Genomic DNA, 22914 nt, shown 5'->3' with positions numbered 1-22914 from the left:
AAGACGATGGAGTAGGCAGTTTTTGTAGTGTGCTGTGTGAAACCACCAGAAGTTAGATTAATGTAGGTATGTCAATATTGTTGAACTTGGAAGCAGAAGTCTTCATATAACCAAGGTAAAGATATAAATAATTATGATTTCTGTTTTTGCCAGTGCGTCAAAACAGATGAGCTGGCCGATAATTTGTAAGTCTTGAATAACCCCAGAATGTACAAAAACTCTTTTGAGAAAAGGACTAGTTAAATATTTCATTTTTGTAATGCTTTTAAGATTTGTGCACATAGCTGTATGTAATTTGTTGATTTACATTTGTGCTGGATTAATGAAGTAGATAATACTTTCTGTTTAAATCTCATTGCTTGTGGATCAATTGTGAGTAATGTGGCTTCAATTGTCAGACACTTTTGAAAAGACAAAATTAACTTACGATATAATTTTGCTAGAAAAAACTGAGTGTTAGTAATTCACCATAATCAGCACCGCCTCCCAGCCCAGGTCATATAACTTTTAAAGAAGTTGAATTTTCGTAAATGTTCTCGTCTATCAGCCAAAAGAATTTCATGTGGATGTCAAGTATTATGGCCAGCAAGCACACTATTGAGCCTGTAGTTAGGATGTTCATACATTTTATGAGAGACCAGAATGTATCGCTTTACTCTGTTGCTGCTTTAGAAGTAAGGCAATTTAATTTATTTGTTATGTAAACAGGGCTAGATGATTCAGTGCCTAAGGGGCTGAATGTATTTTGCAGTGACAGTATTTCTTTATTGATACTGGGAGTTGCATTGCCCAATCGACTCGTGTAAAGTTTTGCTAACAATAACACAGAGTAAGCACACCACTTACACTTACAACATGCAAGACGACAATTCGAGTTCAATACTTAGATCATACATTAATTCAACATAATCGTAAAGGTTAAAGTATATTTTTATATTATCTTTTTAAAAAGAACGTTATATTACAAATAAAATCACTTAAGCAACTGAGTTCATCCACATCCCAAAGTTATCGTGGAACCAAAGGTTGCATGTCAAAAGAATAAAAGGGGCTTAAAAAATATATTGCGAAACTTTTGATATTCTGTCTTGGTGTCGGTTTTTCCGATTTTTTACATGCCATGGGGAATTTCACCTTCGTCCTGAAACATCCTCCGTGTCAGCGACTTCATTTTTGCTGCGGCATGTATGCTTGACGATAAAAACAGAAATTCGCATTGTATAACGTGCCCCGTCTTCCGCGGTCTAGCAAGCACCTAGCTACTTTTTTTGACCATTTCCAGAGAGAAAGGCTTGTTTTCCACGAGAAAGCGGGACTTTTCCAAAAAAAGTAGCACCGCTACCACTTCCGACTCCGAGTAATTGCTTTCTGTTGGTTTGGCAGAAGAGCCAACACCGTGTTACTAGAGGAGGCCGAAATGCACGCGTTTTAGCTCAAGCAGGCTGGCGTGAGGAGGGAAGGACTATATTGACGTGGGGTCTGCAACATGACAAGGAATTAGAATTCAGAAAGCAGACGTAATTAGTTTGATACTTAACTTTAATCCATTAATGATGAACGTCGCTCTTGACGGTACATGATTCACAATATTGTCTGTTCAGAATTCATTCTAATTACTGAAAATGGTTCCTTGCTAGGTCGTAGCAAATGACATAGCGGAAGGCTATGCTAAACTATCGTCTCGGCAAATGAGAGAGTATTTTGTCAGTGAACCATCGTTAGCAAAGTCGGCTGTACAACTGGGGCGAGTGCTAGAAAGTCTCTCTAGACTAGACCTGCCGTGTGGCGGCGCTCGGTCTGCAATCACTGATAGTGGCGACACGCTGGTCCGACGTATACTAACGGACCGCGGTCGATTTAAAGGCTACCACCTAGCAAGTGTGGTGTCTGGCGGTGACAACACACTTTCGGCGCTGGACTAACGCCGTAGGCCAGAGGTTTCCTTTCGCCATCCTTGGCTTAATGATATAGCAAAGTCCTGATTAAAATTAGGGATCCGCAGAACCAGTACACTAAAGAGAGCTTCCTTCAGCGTATCTAAGGCCACCTACTGGGCCAGCGTCCAAGAAAACCGCTCGTTCTTCTTGTGAAACTGAGGTGGTTAGCTGTTTGGTCACAACTGAGAATATGCTTCGGAAAATAAGTGAGCATTCCTATACAACGGCCAATCCATTTTTTGGCTCTCGGATTTTTGAAATCGTAAATAGTCTGAGACCAGAACTTATCAATCGGCAGTCGACGCAATGTGTCCCAAAAAGCGATTTGTCTGTGAACGTGATTCACTTTTAACACCTTGACATTCAGTCTTCTCAAAGGTCTGACAGTTTTTTGATAACTTTTCTTATGTCTTGACCACACTTTTATTTTTCCAACAACCTTGCGCGTTTAGACTTTACGTCATTTTCAAAGGCAATGTTATGTCAACCATATAAAATTATTCATAGACACACTGTATCAAGTCAACATTGTCGATCACGGGACAAGTGCAGCGTGCCGAGTGACGAAAAGTCGAAACGCGTAAGATTATTGGAAAAAGAATTTCATGCAAATTGCAGTCTAAATATATATCACAACTTCATCTACGTCAGTGGCCGTCAAACCTTTTTGCTCAAGAGCCAAAACTGACGTTGTAGCATGAAACCTGGGGTCACATAGAAAGAGATTTGCAATTTCACATTTTGGATCTACCCATTATAAGGTATGACTCTAAATATTTTTATGTGAAAAATAATATATGTGAAGTAAATGAACATTTATGAAGACTTACATAGTAATCAATTCCTCTACCTAAGCGGATTTTGTGGACTATACTGTCGCAACAGGATACCACGTTTTCTTTTCTACCGAGCCTGTCTTCTAAGCAGCCCGATTTCATCGGACTTTTTGTATTAGGCCACAGAACAAACGGCTTTAACTTATGTAACTTAATTGAAAATTGTCACAAAGAGTTAGAACAGTAGATCATAGCTTTTTGTATAAAAGGGTTTAGAAGTCAGTTTTATCTCTTATTTACGTAAACACCACCTTGATCACTTTCCCCGAAGAGTATTGTGGCCACTTTTTGCGTGATTGGACAACATGTAGGCATAGTGATTAACAGAAGTAGCTATCAAAGTGAAATAAATAGCAAGGAACTACATTTGTAGGCCAAAAGAAGTTGTTTAAACATTGATTGTAAAAAAAGTAATACTCTCCACCCCAGTGAGATAACAAGAGTAATACAAATGATTTATCTTACATCACACAACTCAAAAACAAAATTTTTACCAAGAAATAGCGAGTTATCTTCCCCTTAATCCCAATGACAACAATGGAGATGAGTATTCTAGTAAATCTAGTCTGAACACTTTTCGGCAAGCAGCAGTGCTGGTCAGAAGAAAAGTTACGCAACAGTCACTTTTCCCGTCCTGGCCACTTTACCAGAACTTCCCCTACCGATTTTACCTTCAATCTGTAACGTAAATAAGTATGTTATATTAATTAACAACAAGAAGTGCAATATGGGGCACGATCAAACGTTTACTGAATGTTCTGAATGTCATTTTTCTTTTATTTACTGTGTTGTATTGCAACACCCTCAGTTTGATTACATATTACTTGCTAAAACATGTACCACGTTCTATTAACCATACAGTGGTCGCCAAACATACAATATGTAATTAAAAATATACTGACACCTGGCTGAAAATAACTTACAAGTTGATGGCGCCCTTCATCGGTAATGCTGCAATTCAATATGATGTTGGCCCATCCGTAGCCTTGATTACAGTGTCTTCTCTCGCAGGCATACGTTCAATCAGGTGCTGGAAGGTTTCTTGGGGGATTGCAGCCCATTCTTCACGGAGTGCTGCACTGAGGAGAGGTATCGAAGTCTGTCGTTGAGGCCTGGCACGAAGTCGGCGTTCCAAAACGTCCCAAAGGTGTTCTATAGGAGACAAGTCAGGGCTCTGTGCAGGCCAGCCCATTACAGGGACGTTATTGTCATATAACCACTCCGCTACAGGCCGTGCATTATAGACAGGTGCTCGATAGTGTTGAAAGATGCAATCGCTATAACCGAATTGCTCTTCATCAGTGGGAAGCAAGAAGGTGCTTAAAACACAATGTAGGCCTGTGCTGTGATAGTTACACGCAAAACAACAAGGGGTGCAAATCCCCTCCATGAAAAAACACGACCACACCATAACACCACCGCCTCCTTTACCGTTGGCACTACACACGCTGGCAGATAAGGTTCACCGGGCATTCGCCATACCCACACCCTGCCATGGGATCACGACATTGTGTAGCGTGTTTCGTCACTTCACACAACGTTTTTCCACTGTTAAATGGTCCAATGTTTACGCTCCTTACACCAATCGAGGCGTCTTTTGGCATTTACCAGTGTGATGTGTGGCTTATGAGCAGCCGCCATAACTGTTATAATACTTGCAGCGGATCCTGATGCAGTTTGGAATTCCTGTGTGATGGTCTGGATAGATGTCTACGTATTACACATTGCGACCCTCTTCAACTATCTGCGGTCTCTGAGTCAACAGACGAGGCCGGCCTGTACAGTGTTGTGCTTTACGTGTCCCTTCACGATTCCACTTCACTATCACATCGGAAACAGTGGACCTAGGGATGTTTAGGACTGAGTAATCTCGCATGCAGACGTATGACACAAGTGACACACAATCATCTGACCATGTTCGAAGTCCGTGAGTTCGCGGAGCGCCCCATTCTGCCCTTTCACGATGTCTACTGACTACTGAGGTCGCTGATATTGAGTACCTGGCAGTAGGTGATAGCACAAAGCACCTAATATGAAAAACGTATGTTTTTGGGGGTGCTAGGATACTTTTGATCAGGTAGTGTACCACTCGGCTCCTGATGTAAGTGGCTAACTTGACCTTTCTTATGGCCAAACCCACTATCGTCAGTTAAAATTTAGCACGTTTCAAAATATTTCCCTGCAAGTATTTGTGTTTCTTACTCGGCAAGAAAACTACACTCTTAAGAAGTTCGTAACATTAGTTATTCGTAACATTGGTTATTACTCGGCAAGAAAACTACACTCTTAAGAAGTTCGTAACATTAGTTGACGCTTATGGACTCTGCTGTTAGTTGCTACGTGTATTTTACTATAAAATACCGCGAGTCGCACGAAAACTTGATTCGGACCACACGCGGTCGACGGGTCGCAGTTGGGTGACCGTTGATCTAAGTAATTGTGCAAGCAGCGGAACTAGAGATCCCCCTGCACCGAATCTAGCAACATAGACAAGATCGACGCTCCCGTAGTCAATTCGAATGGCACAAGACTGAACTCATTCAATTTATGATAGGTACAAAAGGCGGTGACACTAAGTTTCCTCAACTAACGGGATATGGTAGAAAGCTTGGTTTAAATCAATGAAACTTTATAACTTAGCTAACCAAGGGAACTAATGACACAAACCGGGCATGGGGACTGACTCAATTTCGAATTTGTAATTGAGAGGTCCGTTATCAGCAACCGGACGATACCTTGCTTCCCCGGTCCACCAGAAAAATGATCTAATAACCTCATCTTGCAACAAATGATCTCCAGTATGCCGAAGTTCCATTTTAGGGGCTGACAGCCTAGAGGGAGTCTGTCTCACAGACACCAAATCAGTCAACCAGATCTGAAACCGAATGCGCTTAAAATAAACTGACGTTCAACCGCTACAACAATAGACAACGACAAATTACAAATGTACATACATATACAGCACATATACAAAAAACATTAGTTCATAGAAGCTAAAACTACAATAAATTGCAACAGATTTCCAATAAAGCACAATACTGGAGCTAAAACAATTTGAACACAGTATCTTTCACGGACAATGTTAAAGGAATTGTGATACACTCTCCAAATAATTATTATAATCCTATCACATTTTCACACTCATAAAATTAATTAACTGAGTAAAAAGCATTAATAGCTAACCAACTGCAGGCCTTCAGTCTTTATTAAATAAGTTGAATGGAGCTTCTACCCATTCTAGCGGCATTTTGTTGAACATGTTGATACTCACCACTTCATAGTTGTTCACTGATTTAGATAGTCTACAGTGACGAATGTCAATGTGTCTATTATTTTCTAGTGCCATTAGAGTACAAATTCTATCGAAATTGGTATTCTGATAAGTTATTCTTTGTGTGCATGATAACGGTGTAAGTGTATAAGTTTATTACAATTAACATTTTAGGACAATGAAGAATGGTATGCAGAGGGCAAGTTTTTCTGAGTTTGTAATAATCCTAACAACTTACTTCTGAAGTACCAGAAGATACTGAACACGGGAGCTATTGGCCCAAAATAAAACGCCATACAATATAATACTGTGAAAAAGAAGCAAAATAGGCTGGTCTTACATAAGCCAAAGGTACATGATTTTTTTAATATTTCTTAACAAGTGCACCGCTCTTACTGGGCGATAACTAGAGTGGTAATTTTTGTCTTCCTTCTTATCAATGGGCACAACTTTTGATAATTTTAACATCTCTGGAAACACACTTTCATTTAAACATTTATTTATGCAGTAAGTAAGAGGAAATACTAAACAACCACCTATATTTTTTAACATGTTTCTAGAAAGATCACATTTATCTACACTATCAGGAGGCACAACCTTATTTACAATAGTTAAAACGACATCGGGTGTTATACCTGAGAAAAATTATCTTTCAATGCATAGCTTACATTCTGGCATTTCGTAATATCAGATACTAATCCTAGTCTATCTGTGACCGCTTCAGGGAACTGTTGCAAAACTTAGAGCATGTGCCCACTCTAAGAAGGATTTAAATGGCTCAGATCAAACAGAGCATCCCCATTACTAACCACATAATATTCTCGCCTAGATTCATGATGGCTAAAACGGAATTTAATACTCTTTTTAAATTTAGACAAATTTCTTTATTTGCGTGATTACTAATATAGTGGGTGTTTACCAAAAACATCCCAGGGGTAGTAAGCTCCTTAACCGAAAAAATGAAACGGCCAAGACAAATTGCCTACTTTAAGTTTCAAGCGACGTTGACCAATAACAGAATGAAAACGAAATTGGCATTATTCATCGGGCCAAACCGTCCTACACCGCGATAGCGCTGATAGCATTTGGTATCTAGCAGCCTGAATCATGTAGAACACACACAGGCTCACAATTTAAACTGACACAAATACAAGGCCACGGATTGGCACGAATACCTTTTACGTTATGAACACGATGCAGTGGTCCGCTACTAGATCTTACAGATGCCTGCAATTTCTGACCAGATGACCCGGTTGACGACATCGGAAACAGACCATCTCCTGCCGGTTCCTCTGACCTATCTGAGAGGGTGCCTGAACTCTCAAGGTCTGTTACCCAGCTTCCATAGAAACCTCACGTACTCTAGTCGCAAATTTAATACTTTCTGCTGTGGAAATCAACAACTCTGCAGAGAAATTCGGCTTATGACAAACAACCATTCCGCATCCTTTCTGAAACAACACGTACCACATTGCCCTCCAGCAAACAGTTCATGTTTGGAGATACATCATCGTTTTTACTGGTAGTCTGCGAAAACCAGTTCATAGCGGTTGGCCACTGATGAATCGTGTATTCGGATGGAGTTCACCCTCTCAACGCCAGGTAAGGGGAGAAACCACATTAGGAGGCTGTTTGACACTGACGTTTTGGGATTTTATTTGGGCGAAAATAATTAATCATAATTTAATCAAATTCTGACATCATTTCATTCATATTTAGAACAGTTTTTGTGAATTTTTTGAATAATTTCAGAAAAAAATAACAAGATTATGCTGTGATGTCCGATGAAGATTTCGAGTATAGTTCTCCAATTGCGTGCAGTGTAACCATTCCGATTTTCATCTGAAATCAAAAAGATTTTGATTTTCCATTGATAACTTATTTTCTAAGAATATGAACCTCAGTGCAGATGAAAATAATGACAAATAAAAATTTTGCTGGCGTTAGAACAATTTATTTGGATTTTCATGATTTTTTCTCTAATTATGCAAAGAAAAATACCCTTAAAATCATGATGCAATCCCACAAGTTGGTTGATACAATTAGTAATTTTATAGAGAGTAATACTTGTGGTGCCCTCGCCAGACACCACACTTGCTAGGTGGTAGCCTTTAAATCGGCCGCGGTTTGGTAGTAAGTCATTTCGAGATATATGCGTTTGAAAAATAAATTCCAAGGAAATTAGAAATTCAAGGAAGTTAACAATAATGTAAAATGTTTACCAAGAATTTGCAGACATTTTTGCACCGGGCCTCGGTTGCGCTAAGAACTATAAAGCACATTTGGAACTGAAAGTAAATGCTCAACCGAAATTTTTCAGAGCGCGCAATGTTCTCCATGCATTGCGTGATGAGGTCGCAGAAACATTACACGATTTGGAATCACAAGGTGTAATTGAACGTGTGCAGGCTTATCTCTGGGCATCACCCTTAGTAATTTTGCCAAAACCTTGCGGAAAATTGAGACTTCGTGTAGACTCCAAGGCAACAGTGAATCCACAACTATGCAACTTGTCCTTTACCCCGCCTGGAAGATCTTTTTGACAAACTGTGCCCGGCTAAATATTTTTCGAAGTTGGTTCTAGCAGATGCGTACTTGCAAATACCGGTGGATGAAGAATCCCAGCGTGTTCTGGTGATTAACACGCATCTTGGTATGTATCGATTCAAACGACTGCCATTCGGGTGTGCATCCGCCCATGCACTGTTTCAGCAATATCTACAAACTGTTTGTGCGTCGGTCCCTACTGCAGCAAATTATCTGGACGATATTGTGATCTCCGGAAAGATGGAAGAAGAACATTTGGCCAATCTCAGAACATTATTTCAGGTCTTGCGACAAAATGGTCTTCACTTGCGGAAGGACAAATGCGTGTCTTTTGCTTGTGACTTGCCATACCTGGGACATGTACTCAATGCCCAAGGTATACATCCTCAGTCCCGAGCACCTCCGTGCTATACAAGACTTGCCTTCGCCGCAGAATTTGAAGCAGCCATAGAGTGTGCTGGGAAAAATAAATTACTATAACAGATATGTGCCACATGCCTCTTCCATTTCAGCTCCGCTTCATCTCTTACGCCGTAAAGGTGTTCCGTTCGTCTGGACGACGGAATGCGAACGCGCCTTCCGCCAGTTGAAATCGGCGTTGCTTTCCAATACTTGCCTTACGCCATTCGATCTCCAGAAGCCCCTTTTGTTTGTGGTGGATGCATCCGATTTTAGGATCGGTGCTGTGCTTGCGCACAAAGATGGTTCGCACGATCGCCCTATTGCATTAGCGTCCAAATTGCTCTCGTCTGCGCAAAGAAAATATTCACGGATCAAGAAAGAAGTATTTTCTCTCGCATTTGGTGTTAAAAAGTTTCATGCTTTCTTGTATGGTCGTCACTTTACCATAATCACAAGCCACAAACCTTTGACATCGCTTTTTCATCCGACCAAGCTTGTACCTCCACGTACAACGCAGAAATTCATTCGCTGGTCCATTTTCCTCTCGAAATACCGCTACGATATCTTGTATTGGTCCACTGCTAAGCACGGAAACGCCGATGCGTTGTCCCGCTTGCCTGTTGCTGAGGATAGGGAATTCGATTCCCCCGAACTTGCTTGCATGTTCATTGATGCGGAAACCAATGACATGGTCGAATCGTTTCCGATTGATTTTCGTCGTGTAGCTACAGCCACAGCTGCCGACCCTGTCCTTGCTACCGTTCTGCGTTTTGTTGCTACGCAAAGGCCCTTGTCAAAGTCACGGATCGGGGATCCGTTGGTTCGCCGATTTTTTGCTCACCAGGAGAGACTTTTTGTACGACGTGGTGTTTAGCTGTTGCATTCTGATAATGATCAGTCCAGGGTCGTGGTACCACGTTCGTTGCAGTCCTCTGTCTTACAGTTTCTCCGCCAACGACATTGGGGTATAGTGAGAACGAAACAACTTGCTCGTCAGCACTGTACATGGTTCGGAATCGATGCCGCGATTACGAATATGCGCGCTTCTTGTATGGTGTGTGCCGAACAACAATCAGCACCACCGCGGAAATTCTTTGCATGGCCAAAAGCCACTTCCCCTTGGCAACTCTTACACATCGATTTTGCTGGTCCATTCTGGAATGCTCGATGGTTGGTTGTGGTAGATTCATTCAGTAATTTTCCTTCTGTTGTCCGGATGTCTTCCACGACGTCATCTGCCACCATCCAAGCGTGATCTGCTATCTTTTGCATCGAAGGTCTTCCACAGACTATTGTTTCCGAAAATGGCCCACAATTCATGTCCGCAGGATTTCAGTCATTCTTCAAGGCCAATAGTATTCAACATCTGACGTCCGCGCCGGTTTCGCCACAGTCCAACGGTGCCGCTGAACGATTGGTCAGAAGTTTCAAGTCACAGACGTTGAAGTTGAAAGAGTCGCATTCTCGGGAGGACGCGTTATTGCTCTTTTTGTCCTCGTATCGCTCTTAGCCCCGAGATGCTCGCTGGCCGGCTGAGTTGCTCCACGATCGTCATCATCGAACCTTGATGTCTTTGCTACATCCGCTGCATCAGGTTCCTGTGCAGCGGCAGACATCTGCTTTTGCCCCAGGCGACGTTGTCTACTATCGCCACTGTCGAGGTTCACGGCGTTGGCTCGAAGGGCGCATTCTTTGCTGCCTCGGACGCGCTATGTATCTGGTTTTGGGGGCCTCTGGTGAGGTGCGCCGGCATCTCAACCAGCTGCGCCTCTGTCGTCGCACGGGATCTGCCGCTTGCCGTCTGCTTTCAGCTACGGTGCCGTCCGGTCAGCGCCCTGGGGACCCATCTACTGGCACGCCTCAGCCCCAGTAGTTACCGATCCTGCCTTCCATTTTGCCCCATGGCCCCGCCGCCGCCGCCGCGGCCTGTTCTCCCGCCGGCGACGCCCGCAGTGGACGCGTCGCTGCAACCGCCGGGCGCCTCCCTGGGTCACGCGCCGCCGATCGCTTCCCGTGACCAGTTGTCCTCCGACACGGAACTCTTGCCCGCTCCGGACCATATGGAGGCCGACCCTTCGGCCCCTCCTGTCTCTCTACGGGCGCATACACCGCATGTTGGCGTGCACCCTGGAGCAGGTTTTCAGGTGTTTCCTAGCTCCCTGCGGCCGAATGGGAGGGTGCGGGTGGCACAGCCTCGTCTGTTGTTAAGCTCCCCACCTCGTCGCATACGTCTACATGGGGTCCTCCCCACGCCGGGCGGAAGCCTTATACCACAACCGTACGCCGATTTGTGGGGGAGGAATGTGGTGTCACCGTCAGACACCACTCTTGCTAGGTGGTAGCCTTTAAATCGGCCGCGGTCTGGTAGTATACGTCGGACGCGCGTGTCGCCACTATCAGTGATTGCAAACCGAGCAGCGCCACACGTCAGGTCTAGAGAGACCTCCTAGCACTCGCTCAGTTGTACAACCGACTTTGCTAACGATGGTTCACTGACAAAATACGCACTCATTTGCCGAGACGATAGTTTAGCATAGCCTTCAGCTACGTCATTTGCTACGACCTAGCAAGGCGCCATATTCAGTTACTATTGATATTGTGAATCACGAACCCTCAAGAGCGACGTTCTTCATTAATGGATTAAAGTTAAGTATTCCACCAGCTACGTCTGTTTGTCTAAATTCTGATTTCCTTGTCCTGTTCCAGACCTCACGCCAGCCTGTGTGAGCTAAAACGCGTGCATTTCGGTTTCGTCTAGTAACACGGTGTTGGCTCTCCTGCCAACCACAACAATACTACCAATTTTCATATTGATTTTTGAGTTAGAGTGCACGCAAATGTGAAAAACTAGAAATTCATGGAAGTTAACAATAATGTAAAATGTTTACCAATTAATATGCGATTCCAGAACAATATAGTAATCCTTCTTCTTCCTCATAGGCATCGTTTTGCGCTTGCAGCAGTGCTTTCCGAGCTATCCGACCTTCCTTCGATTGCAATGAACTACGTCGATTCTGCCGGCACACACGTTGGTCATCCATTTGTTCGGAATAATCGAAGTTTTGCGTGGCTACTACAATCCCTGCGTCGTTCATGACCATCAGAAGGTATCAATTTCCTTCACTGAATAAGCCTGCAGCTAAATACGATTCCAGTTCAATGACTTTTAGTCCGGAGTGCAAGTGTTTCGCAGCTAATGGCCAAATAGCGTAATTAAAGGCTACGTGAGTATGCAAAAACGACTGTGAGGTTGAATCGTCGACCCTCCCTGAGGCAGTGCTCCGCTCTATCTGCGCTCGAGCCTGTACCCGATGTGCACTCGGTTCTATGCTCATAAAATCTAAACGAATGCAAATTTCGCTTTTTGACAGCGTGTTCTTGGATAGTTAAGCTAAAGATTTACGCAATAAAAAATTGGGTATTTCGAACCTCCTAATTTGGTTTCCCCCCTTAACCAACCAACTAGATAACGGTGGGAGAGACAAAATGGTTACAGGTAATTTGCGAAAATCAGTTCATAGATGTTGGCCTCTGATGAATAGTGTATACGGATGTAGTTAACCCCGTCAGCGTCAGGTAAGTCCTGATGATGGAGCACTGAAGCACCGAAACTGGTAACCATATAATAAATAACATCGCAAGGATGGCTGTAGGTGTTCCATTTTATTACATTTCATGCTTTCGACTCTCAACGCCTGCCACCTTCACGCAAGGGAAGCAAAACAGTCTCTGGAATCTATTACATACCGTCTCAGCAGGTCGTTTAGAAGGCGAACTGTGCACTCAAGAGAATGGATAATCGTTTCAGCACCTCACTCAAATGAATGTCCATCTGAACACAGACAATTACGTGTAGCATCTTGTCTGCAACATTGACACATTAAATATAGGATCGTAACTAAAACTGATGGAAATTTGATTTGTATTGATTTGTGTAGAGTTGGTTTTATTACATCAGCAACACGACAGAAGAGTAACATTCTGTTTAAGAAATGATAGCTCGTTCCTGTAAATTACTGGACAATAACAACTATCATAGAAAAAGAACTATCTAGATTTGTAAATATTCTCAACAGAATTAAATCTAAAATAAAGTTCACTGAAGAAAAAGAAAAGGAAGGTCAAATTTCATTTTTGAACATGTAGTTCCATAATAAACCTGACGGTACATTAGGACATAACTGAAATTTATGCTTGTCTCTAGACGTTATTTCAAGCAGAAAAGAGGAGTGATCGAACCGCTGATGGACCCAGGCTACAACAGTCTGTGGACTACAGTACTTTGAAGACGAGTTTGAACATTTAATAATGGTCTTCAGAAGAATCGGTTACTCTGATGAAGAAGTAAATAGGGCACTAATCCTAATATATATTGAGCAACCCATTTGTAAAAACACTCGCGGATCGCATCAGAAAAGCAATCAGAAAACATGGTACTGATACAGTATCTAAACCAACAAGACAGGTATGCGAATATTTGAGTAACGGAAGAGACCTACGCCCGCCGCTTGCCACAGCAGGTGTAAAAAAATCCCTTCACTTGCAGCCAGGTGTAAATGGGAACTGCAAAATGAAGCATTAAAACCCTCCTTAAGGAACGCAACAGAAATTGTCGTCTTGCTATTGTATATAAATCAGCAGTAGCGGGTCGCGCATCATGAGGGGAAAGCACAAAATACCTTTATCTGACTCTGTGGTTTTAGGAAGATCTAATTATTAGCATGCTAGGACGTACAGGGAGACTATAGAAACACAAAAGTACAAAAACAATTTCAACAGAAAAGAATGAAGGATTGAAATTAGCCTAAGAGGTTGTGGACTTGTTTTTTGGCCTTCCGATCGTGCCCATACAGCGGCCTCAACAGCGCAATGTCAGTTACGACGATATGAAGTTAAGGTCAACACAACACCACCAACTTCCGAGAGGGAAAAATCTTCGAGCCGGCCATTAATCGAACACGGATTCCTCTGGTCAGCAATCCGCCGCGCTGACCGTGCAGCTACCGAGACGGATAATTGTGGACCTTAGTGCCAAATAAAACAAACGGCTCCGAATCTTCCCCACAACAAGCCCCAAATATGCATCGGCTCGACTCCATGGTCTTGACAGCAATCTGATGTCACGAAGCGACCGTTGCATAGATACATGTGAGTCTGTAACAGATCTGTGAGGCTTAAAGCCTCTGGTAATCAGGTTACCTTCTATTCAGAAGGCTGTTACATGCAGCGACTGTTATATTGACTTGTAACTAATAGATATCAACTCTCAGTCGTCCTGAAACTTCCTGGCAGATTAAAACTGCCTTCATCTCGTGGTCGTGCGGTAGCTTTCTCGCTTCCCACGCCCGGGTTCCCGGGTTCGTTTCCCAGCGGGGACAGGGATTTTCTCTGTCTCATGATGGCTGGGTGTTATGTGATGTCTTTAGGTAAGTTAGGTTTAAGTAGTTCTAAGTTCTAGGGGACTGATGACCCATTGCTCAGAGTCATTTGAACCATTTTGAAGATTAAATCTGTGTGCCGGACCGAGACTCGAACTCGGGACCTCTGCCTTTCGTGGACAAGGTAGTAGGCGAGATACTGGCGGAAGCAAAGCTGTGAGGACGCCGCGTGAGTCGTGCTTGGGTAGCTCAGTTGGTAGAGCATTTGCATGCGAAAGGCAAAGGTCCCGAGTTCGAGTCTCGGTCCGGCACACAGTTTTAATGTGCCAGTAAGTTTCATATTAGCGCGCACTCCGCTGCAGAGTGAAAATCTCATTCTGGAATCAGTCGTCCTTTTTAAATTTTATTTGCAGATCTAGATTTCAGCTAGTAACTAGCCATTCTCAGTGCACTATCATTGTTGATCAATGCATGATCAATGAAAGTGCATTGAGAATGGATAGTTTCTAGCTGAAATCTAGATTTGCCAATAAAATTTTTAAAAGGATGACTGATACTTGAAATATATTATTTACAAGCCTCTGGTAATGCTGCAGTCACCAAATGCCTACTGCAGCGGCAACACCGCAGACAGACCAGCAATGCGGGTTGCCGGCACAGCTGCAAAGTCTGGCCGACACCTAAGTGCCGTAGTGGACAACAAACACCGTCCATCAGAGAGGACCAACCTACAAGAGAGGAAGGGGGCGCGACGATCGACGAACTATTTTCTGGCGATCACGTGTGTGCAAATAGTCCCGGAAATATCCTTCCGCCCGGGCCTATACAGGGTGTCCCAGATATCTTGTCCACCCAAAATATCTCTGTAACAATAAAACAGCTATTGGAAGACGACTTTCACCGGTAGCAATGTAGGGCTGGGGCAGCAGACCGTATTATTCTTTTCGGACCTCTTGATAAGTATGGAAGTGTGATTACGCATGTCAATCACATCGCGATTACGGGCAGCATGGGGTTCACGCCTGAGCCTCAGGACGTTCTCTAGCAGCGCATGTCGGGTGTTTCAAGCGTCAACTTCGCGTCTCAATATCTCGGGATGTAATGGGAATATTGCGATGCAATCAACGCCATTGTGTGTGTGCTTTGTCATGCTATGGAGTGCTGAAGAAAAAATATAGGAGGTTCATTAAAAAAAAAACATAAGTTTGTGTTAAAAAACACATATGCTTTCGTTTTAGAATGTTTCCAAATATGTACATTCATGGGCCCCAGCCCTACACTGATACCGGTGAAAGTCGTTTTCCAATAGCTGTTATTGTTCCAGAGATATCTTGGGTGGACAAGATAGCTGGGACACCCTGTATAGGCCGGCGCCTGGCCGTTGGGCGGGCAGTTCTAGACTCGCCGAGTGCGGAGAAGATCGGCCGTTTCATCGTTGTGCCACCTCGACCATCCTCTCTGCTGCAACGACTATGAAACGTCGCTTCATCGTGTTACGCACGCTACCAGCTGCTAACAGCCGACTTCGACGTGGAACAGTTGTACGGGAGTAGAGTCGAAGGGAACTCTGTTTGTAGGAATTCGTTATTTGCTTGATCCGAGGAAGGGATCCTTATTGTAATGTCTCCGGCATTGGATGATCGAACGTTACACAGAGAATTATGCCTTGTGACATAATGCCCCTAACACAACTATCAGCAATATCGCCATAAAATAAGTTCGTAACTGCCGGCCGAAGTGGCCGAGCGGTTCTGGGCGCTACAGTCCAGAACCGCGCGACCGCTACGGTCTCAGGTTCGAAACCTGCCTCGGGAATGGATGTGTGTGATGTCATTAGTTTAGTTAGGTTTAAGTAGTTCTAAGTTCTGGGGGACCGACGACCTCAGAAGTTAAGTCCCATAGTGCTCAGGGCCATTTTTAGGTTCGTAACTCTGCAGAAACGTGCCATTTCTTAGGTTTACTTGCCTACATAAGTATTCTTTTCAGTTATTTATTTGCAAGTTAGAGAGAAAATCTTATCTGAAACACCCTGTATGTGCGTCAAGCTCCGTCCGAGCAGACCCTGAAGGCCCAAGGCACCGACCGACTACCGTGTCACCCTCAGACTATAGGCATCAATGGATGTGAATATGGAGAGGCATGTGGTCAGCACACCGCTTTCCCGGCCGTTGTCAGTTTTCGTGACCGGAGCCGCTACTTCTCAGAAAAGTAGTTCTTCAATTGGCCGCACAAGTTCTGAGGGCATACGGTGCCCCAAAAGCAGTCGGAAGACTCGGATGGTCACCCATCCAAATGATAGCCTACCCCAAAAACGCTTAACTTCAGTTATTTGACGGGAACCGCTCTTACCATTGCAGTAAGGTCGAGAATCAGTCCATGAGTGGGGCCACTCTCAAAAAGATATTGCGGAGAACTTACTACTGCGGAGATACTACTGGTAGAGAAGAAGGGAAGAAAGCTTGACTTGCATGAAGGACTTGACATAGCAATTTATCAGGACGATTTGATAATTTGTGTCGTCCACGAACGAAAGACAGTCCAACAATTTCCTTTTCTGTTTCCTGAAGCTTTTTTGATATCGATGAAAGCATTACATTCCTGACTGCTAATCATTTGATGTCTTCTTTAAATTGGCAGGAACTATGCTTATATAAGTCTATAGACGTGACGCTGTGCACTAGCGTCACTGTACAAGCTATTGTGCTATGTAGTCTGGAAGGACGACCAATAGGCGCGGTTTAAGGCATTGCTGAAAACCGGCGGACACTGTGCGAGACGACTAATAGTGTAATGTACCTGAAAGGACGCAACTGGATGAGGCTACCTAAATTTAAGACGAGAACTTTTGTTACTCACTGTCTTACGTCATGACTACTACGTGAGACGAGGACTTGTTGGAAAGCAGCTTTATTTAGCTGTCACTTTTTCGCCTGTTAGGGTGCATCTGTTTCGTTATTTAGACATGGACATTCAGATGCCGACGGCGTCACTCTCGAAACCCGTTGCAGTGTATTTTCTTTTAACGCTGTTATATGCTAGATAAATATAATCATCGACAGAATGCCTTCAGATAACAACAATAACGAGGCACTTTACAAATGCTCTAAGATACAATTAAGCAGAACTCCCGTACACAAGCTGCAACTGCACTGCGATCATTCTCCTCTTGACTTTTACCACATGAGTCACTCACTCCAGAAGAAATACTTCATAATACACGGAAGGGCCAAAGAAACAGGTACCCATGCCTAATATAGTGTAGGGCCCCAAAGAGCACGAATGACGTGTCGCAACACGACATGGTATGGAGTCGGCTGAAGTCTGAAGTAGTGCCGGAGGGAATTAACACAATGAATCCTGCTGTGCTGTCCATAAGACTACGAGGATGTGGAGATCTCTTCTGAACAGCACATTGCACGGCATCCCAGATATGCTCAATAATGTTCCTGTCTGGGAAGTTTGGTCGCCACCGCAAGTGTTTAAACTCGGGGGGAGTATTCCTATAGCCACTCTGTAGCAATTCTGGGTGTGTGTGTGTGTGGGGGGGGGGGGGGGGGGGGTGTCGCATTGTCCTACAGGAATTGCCGAAGTCCGTCGGAATGCACAATGAACATGAATGGATGCAGGTGATCAGACAGGATGATTACGTACGTGTCATCTATCATATTCCTATCTAGACGTATCAGGGATCCAGTATCACTCCAACGACACACGCTCCACTCTATTGCAGAACCTCCACCAGCTTGAACAGTTCCCTGCTGGCAAGCAGGGTCCATGGATTCTTGAAGTTGTCTCCATACCCGTCCACGTTCATCCGCTCGATACAATTTGTAACGAGACTCGTCCGAAATCCCTACTTCATCGCTTCCTCGGAGAAGCTGCGTCCCATCGCTCGTGCACCGACTATAACGTCATGTTCAAACTCACTTAAATCTTGATAAGTTGTCATTAGATCAGCAGTAATCGATCTAACAACTACGCCAGAGACTTGTCTTATACAAGGTGTTACAAAAAGGTACGGCCAAACTTTTAGGAAAGATTCCTTACACACAAAGAAAGAAAATATGTTATGTGGGCATGTGTCCGGAAATGCTTACTTTCCATGTTAGAGCTCATTTTATTACTTCTCTTCAAATCACATTAATCATGGAATGGAAACACACAGCAACAGAACGTACCAGTGTGACTTCAAACACTTTGTTACGCGAAATGTTCAAAATGTCCTCCGTTACCGAGGATACATGCATCCACCCTTCGTCGCATGGAATCCCTGATACGCTGATGTAGCCCTGGAGAATGGCGTATTGTATCACAGCGTCCACAATACGAGCACGGAGAGTCTCTACATTTGATACCGGGGTTGCGTAGACAAGAGCTTTCAAATCCCCCCATAAATGAAAGTCAAGAGCGTTGAGGTCAGTAGAGCGTGGAAGCCACGGAATTGGTCCGCCTCTACCAATCCAATGGTCACCGAATCTGTTGTAGAGAAGCGTACGAACACTTCGACTTAAATGTGCAGGAGCTCCATCGCGCATGAACCACATATTGTGTCGTACTTGTAAAGGCACATGTTCTAGCAGCACAGGTAGAGTATCCTGTAAGAAATCATGATAACGTGCTCCATTGAGCGTAGGTGGAAGAACATGGGGCCCAATCAAGACATCACCAACAATACCTGCTCAAACGTTCACAGAAAATCTGTGTTGATGCCGTGATTGCACAATTGCGTGCGGATTCTCGTCAGACCACACATGTTTATTGTGAAAATTTACAATTTGATCACATTGGAATGAAGCCTCATCTGTAAAGAGAACATTTGCATTGAAATGAGGATTGGCACATTGTTGGATGAAGCATTCGCAGAAGTGTACCCGTGGAGGCCAATCAGCTGCTGATAGTGCCTGCACACACTATACATGGTACGGAAACAACTGGGTCTCCCGTATCACTCTCCATACAGTGACATGGTCAATGTTACCTTGTACAGCAGCAACTTCTCTGACGCTGACATTAGGGTTATCGTCAACTGCACGAAGAATTGCGTCGTCCATTGCAGGTGTCCTCGTCGTTCTAGGTCTTCCCCAGTCGCGGGTCCTAAACTGGAATGTTCCGTGTTCCCTAAGACGCCGATCAATTGCTTCGAACGTCTTCCTGTCGGGACACCTTCGTTCTGGAAATCTGTCTCGATACAAACGTACCGCGCCACGGCTATTGCCCCGTGCTAATCCATACATCAAATGGGCATCTGCCAACTCCGCACTTGTAAACATTGCACTGACTGCAAAACCTCGTTCGTGATTAACACTAACCTGTTGATGCTACGTACTGATGTGCTTGATGCTAGTAGTGTAGAGCAATGAGTCGCATGTCAACACAAGCACCGAAGTAAACATTACCTTCCTTCAATTGGGCCAACTGGCGGTGAATCGAGGAAGTACAGTACATACTGACGAAACTAAAATGAGCTCTAACATGGAAATGAAGCTTTTCCGGACACATGTCCACATAAAACCTTTTCTTTATTTGTGTGTGAGGAATGTTTCCTGAAAGTTTGTCCATACCTTTTTGTAACATCCTGTATAGGCGTTGTCGACCGCTGCACCGTATTCTGCCTTGTTTACGTATCTCTGTGTTTGAATACAAATGCGTATACCATTTTCTTTGGTGCCTCGGTGTATAATCCAAGAAAGTTATAGATGATGATAATAATGGAAAGCTAAGGAACGCAGACGCATCACGAAAGCACGTACAGACCCATGTGGTGTTAAGTTACTTGCGTTCTCAGTTGCTATAGTACTTTTATGTCGAAAGAACGGCGACGGACATGTAAAAACAGAAATATTTTGTGCCTTACAAGTCGTAAATATTAGCGAAAATTTGCTAACAATCGTCTTTGTGAAAGTGTCTTAAGTAACTAATAGCAGATGTGATAATATGAAAAATTGCTGACGGTTCTGAAGTTATGTTCAGACCACTGGCTAAGTTTACTGTGAACAGGAGAGTCGCAAGTGTGTTGCAGAATTGTCACTATTTGCAATCACACGTCACTGGGCATTAACGAAACTTTTTGAAGTCCTCTGATCGAAGTGGAAACAACTAAATTTACAAAGAGATATCCATTGTTAACTAGATCACGAGCGCACATCACAGCACCGGGCAACGCACAAATGTAAATGAATAAAGGGGGTTCGCAGAGTCGTTGCTGTAATGCGAGATACAAAGGGACTCTTTGTTCCCACTGCACGAAAGAGATTTACAACAGGCTGCAATTGAGTCCCGCGCTTGTCTCCTGACCCATCAGTTGTACAGAACGGTGTTAAAAGTTTACCCGATTGCCAGCAGCTACACACATTCGTATTGAAATTGTATTGACGTGTGCGAATTGAAGATTCGAGTCACTGCTGTCACCAGTTACCGGATGGAAAGTTTGTAAAAAGGACCCCCCGATCCGCTATCTCTGTAATGTTACACTTTAGCGTGTCAATCGCTTCCGATGTATCTACTGTGTTGTTTTGCGTTAGAAAGGCACGAGCCTTCTGTAGTCTCAGCTAGTTCGAACCGTATCTGAACAGTCGTCTCTAGTTCCTGCTGTAGACAGCACAAAAATTGATAACTCTCATCTAGTTGGTTTCTCAGACGCGGACTTTCCTGGGTTCACTTTTATTAAGACACGGATGCTATAACAGTAACCTGCTATGGCATTTACTAAAACAATCTTCGTATTTGTTTCTAAACAATATGTCACGATTACAGAAAGACAGTTGTGACTTAGATGTGGCCGAGCGGTTCTAGGCGCTCAGTCCAGAACCGCGCGACTGCTACGGTCGCTGGTTCGAATCCTTCCTCGCGCATGGATGTGTGTAATATCCTTAGGTTAGTTAGGTTTAGGTAGTTCTAAGTTCTTGGGGACTGATGACCTCTGATGTTAAGTCCCATAGTGCTCAGAGCCATTTGAACCATTTTTGTCTTAGTTTCCTATCTGAAAACTTTCCCTTTTATTCTGCTACTGCTTACGTCCTGTCAATTCTCCTAGCACTAATAAGTAACGGGTTGCATAGCTATATAGGCTGCCAGACACAGTCTAAGAAGCACACCCTTCTCAAACTTCAGCTCTTTACAACAGCACAGGTAAAAAAATACGGACACACCCAGAGAAATACATACTTGTATGTACATACAGATGATAGCCAAACCTGCGGGTTGTGTTGTTGTATTTGACCATGTTCGGCTCCTGTGGAAAGTCCTCAATGCTTTGCATGTGCCAGTCGTGGTTGGAACGGGATTTTGTGTAGTTACGGGTGCATTTTGTTAAAGATAAGTGAATCCGGAAGTGCGCGAAGTGTCGGTGCTCTGATGGCCGGTAAATCCGTAACCAAGAGATCTGAAGTGTTTGGTGTTTCAAAAGGCACTGTATAGCAGACAGGTAAAGCGGAAAAACATCAATCGCTAAGTCACAAAGTGGACGAAAGTGTGCTTTGATTGTTGTGATGGACGCTCATTAAAAGGCTTTGGGGACACAAGAGAGATGGAGATAGATAGATAGATAGATAGAGAGACAGAGAAGGAGACAGCTGCAAAAGTCACTGTAGAACTGAATCTCGCGCTAGTCAACCATGTCAGAACCAAAACTACGCGAAGAGAATTGCAGTGCGAGATGGACTTCGAAAACCGCTCATCAAAGATGAAAATGCCTGCAATAGGTAAACATGGTGCTGAAACCATAAATCCTGGATTATCGAGCAATGGAAGAAAGTTATTTGGTCGGATGTGTCTCGTTTCATACTGTTTCCAGCCTCTGGCCGAGTTCAAGTCCCAAGAGTGAAACATGGACGTGATTCGTTGATGTTCTGGGCAGTCATTTTGTGATATTGTTTGGTTCTAATGGTTACTGTGCAAGGTCGAAATACTTCCAGGGATATAGTGACCATTTTGGCAGATCAGGTCCGTTCCACGATACAATTTTAGTTCCCCAGCAGTCTTTCTGTCTTCAAAGACGAAAGAGTCGCAGTTTACAGAGTTCGCTTCGTCCAGGACTGGTTTTATGGCCACGTGGATGACCTGTCGCTACTCCCTGCTCACCACAGCCACCGTATCTCAATATTATTGAGCCGTTATGGTCTACTTTGGAGAAAAGGGTACCTGATTCCTAGCCACCTTCGTCATTCTCGACTGCACTTGCTACTATTTTGCAGCACGAGTGATATAAGTTTCTCTCGAAACCCGTAGAAGAATTGTATTTTATCCATTCCTTGAAGACTAGTAGTTGATTTGGATGTCAATGGTTTTACTATACCGTATTAGGCATGGTATTGTGCTGTGTTTTTGGCGTTTCTATATTTTCGTCCACCGCCTGTATACGGCGTACTATCTAGGAAAGTGCAATTCCTCGAAAGGAAATGAACTTAACTATCATATGGAATGGGGTACAAAGGAGTTGGCTTGTAAAACTATTGAAAATGTTCACCTGTATGGAGGGCGTTTCACAATTCCCGCTATCTTCTGGGGGCTGTAGGGGGGACTTCATCTACAAAGTTTTGATAAAG

This window comes from Schistocerca gregaria, chromosome 7 (assembly GCF_023897955.1).
Source record: "Schistocerca gregaria isolate iqSchGreg1 chromosome 7, iqSchGreg1.2, whole genome shotgun sequence".
Taxonomy (NCBI): domain Eukaryota; kingdom Metazoa; phylum Arthropoda; class Insecta; order Orthoptera; family Acrididae; genus Schistocerca; species Schistocerca gregaria.
Note: the sequence above shows the minus strand (reverse complement) of the source record.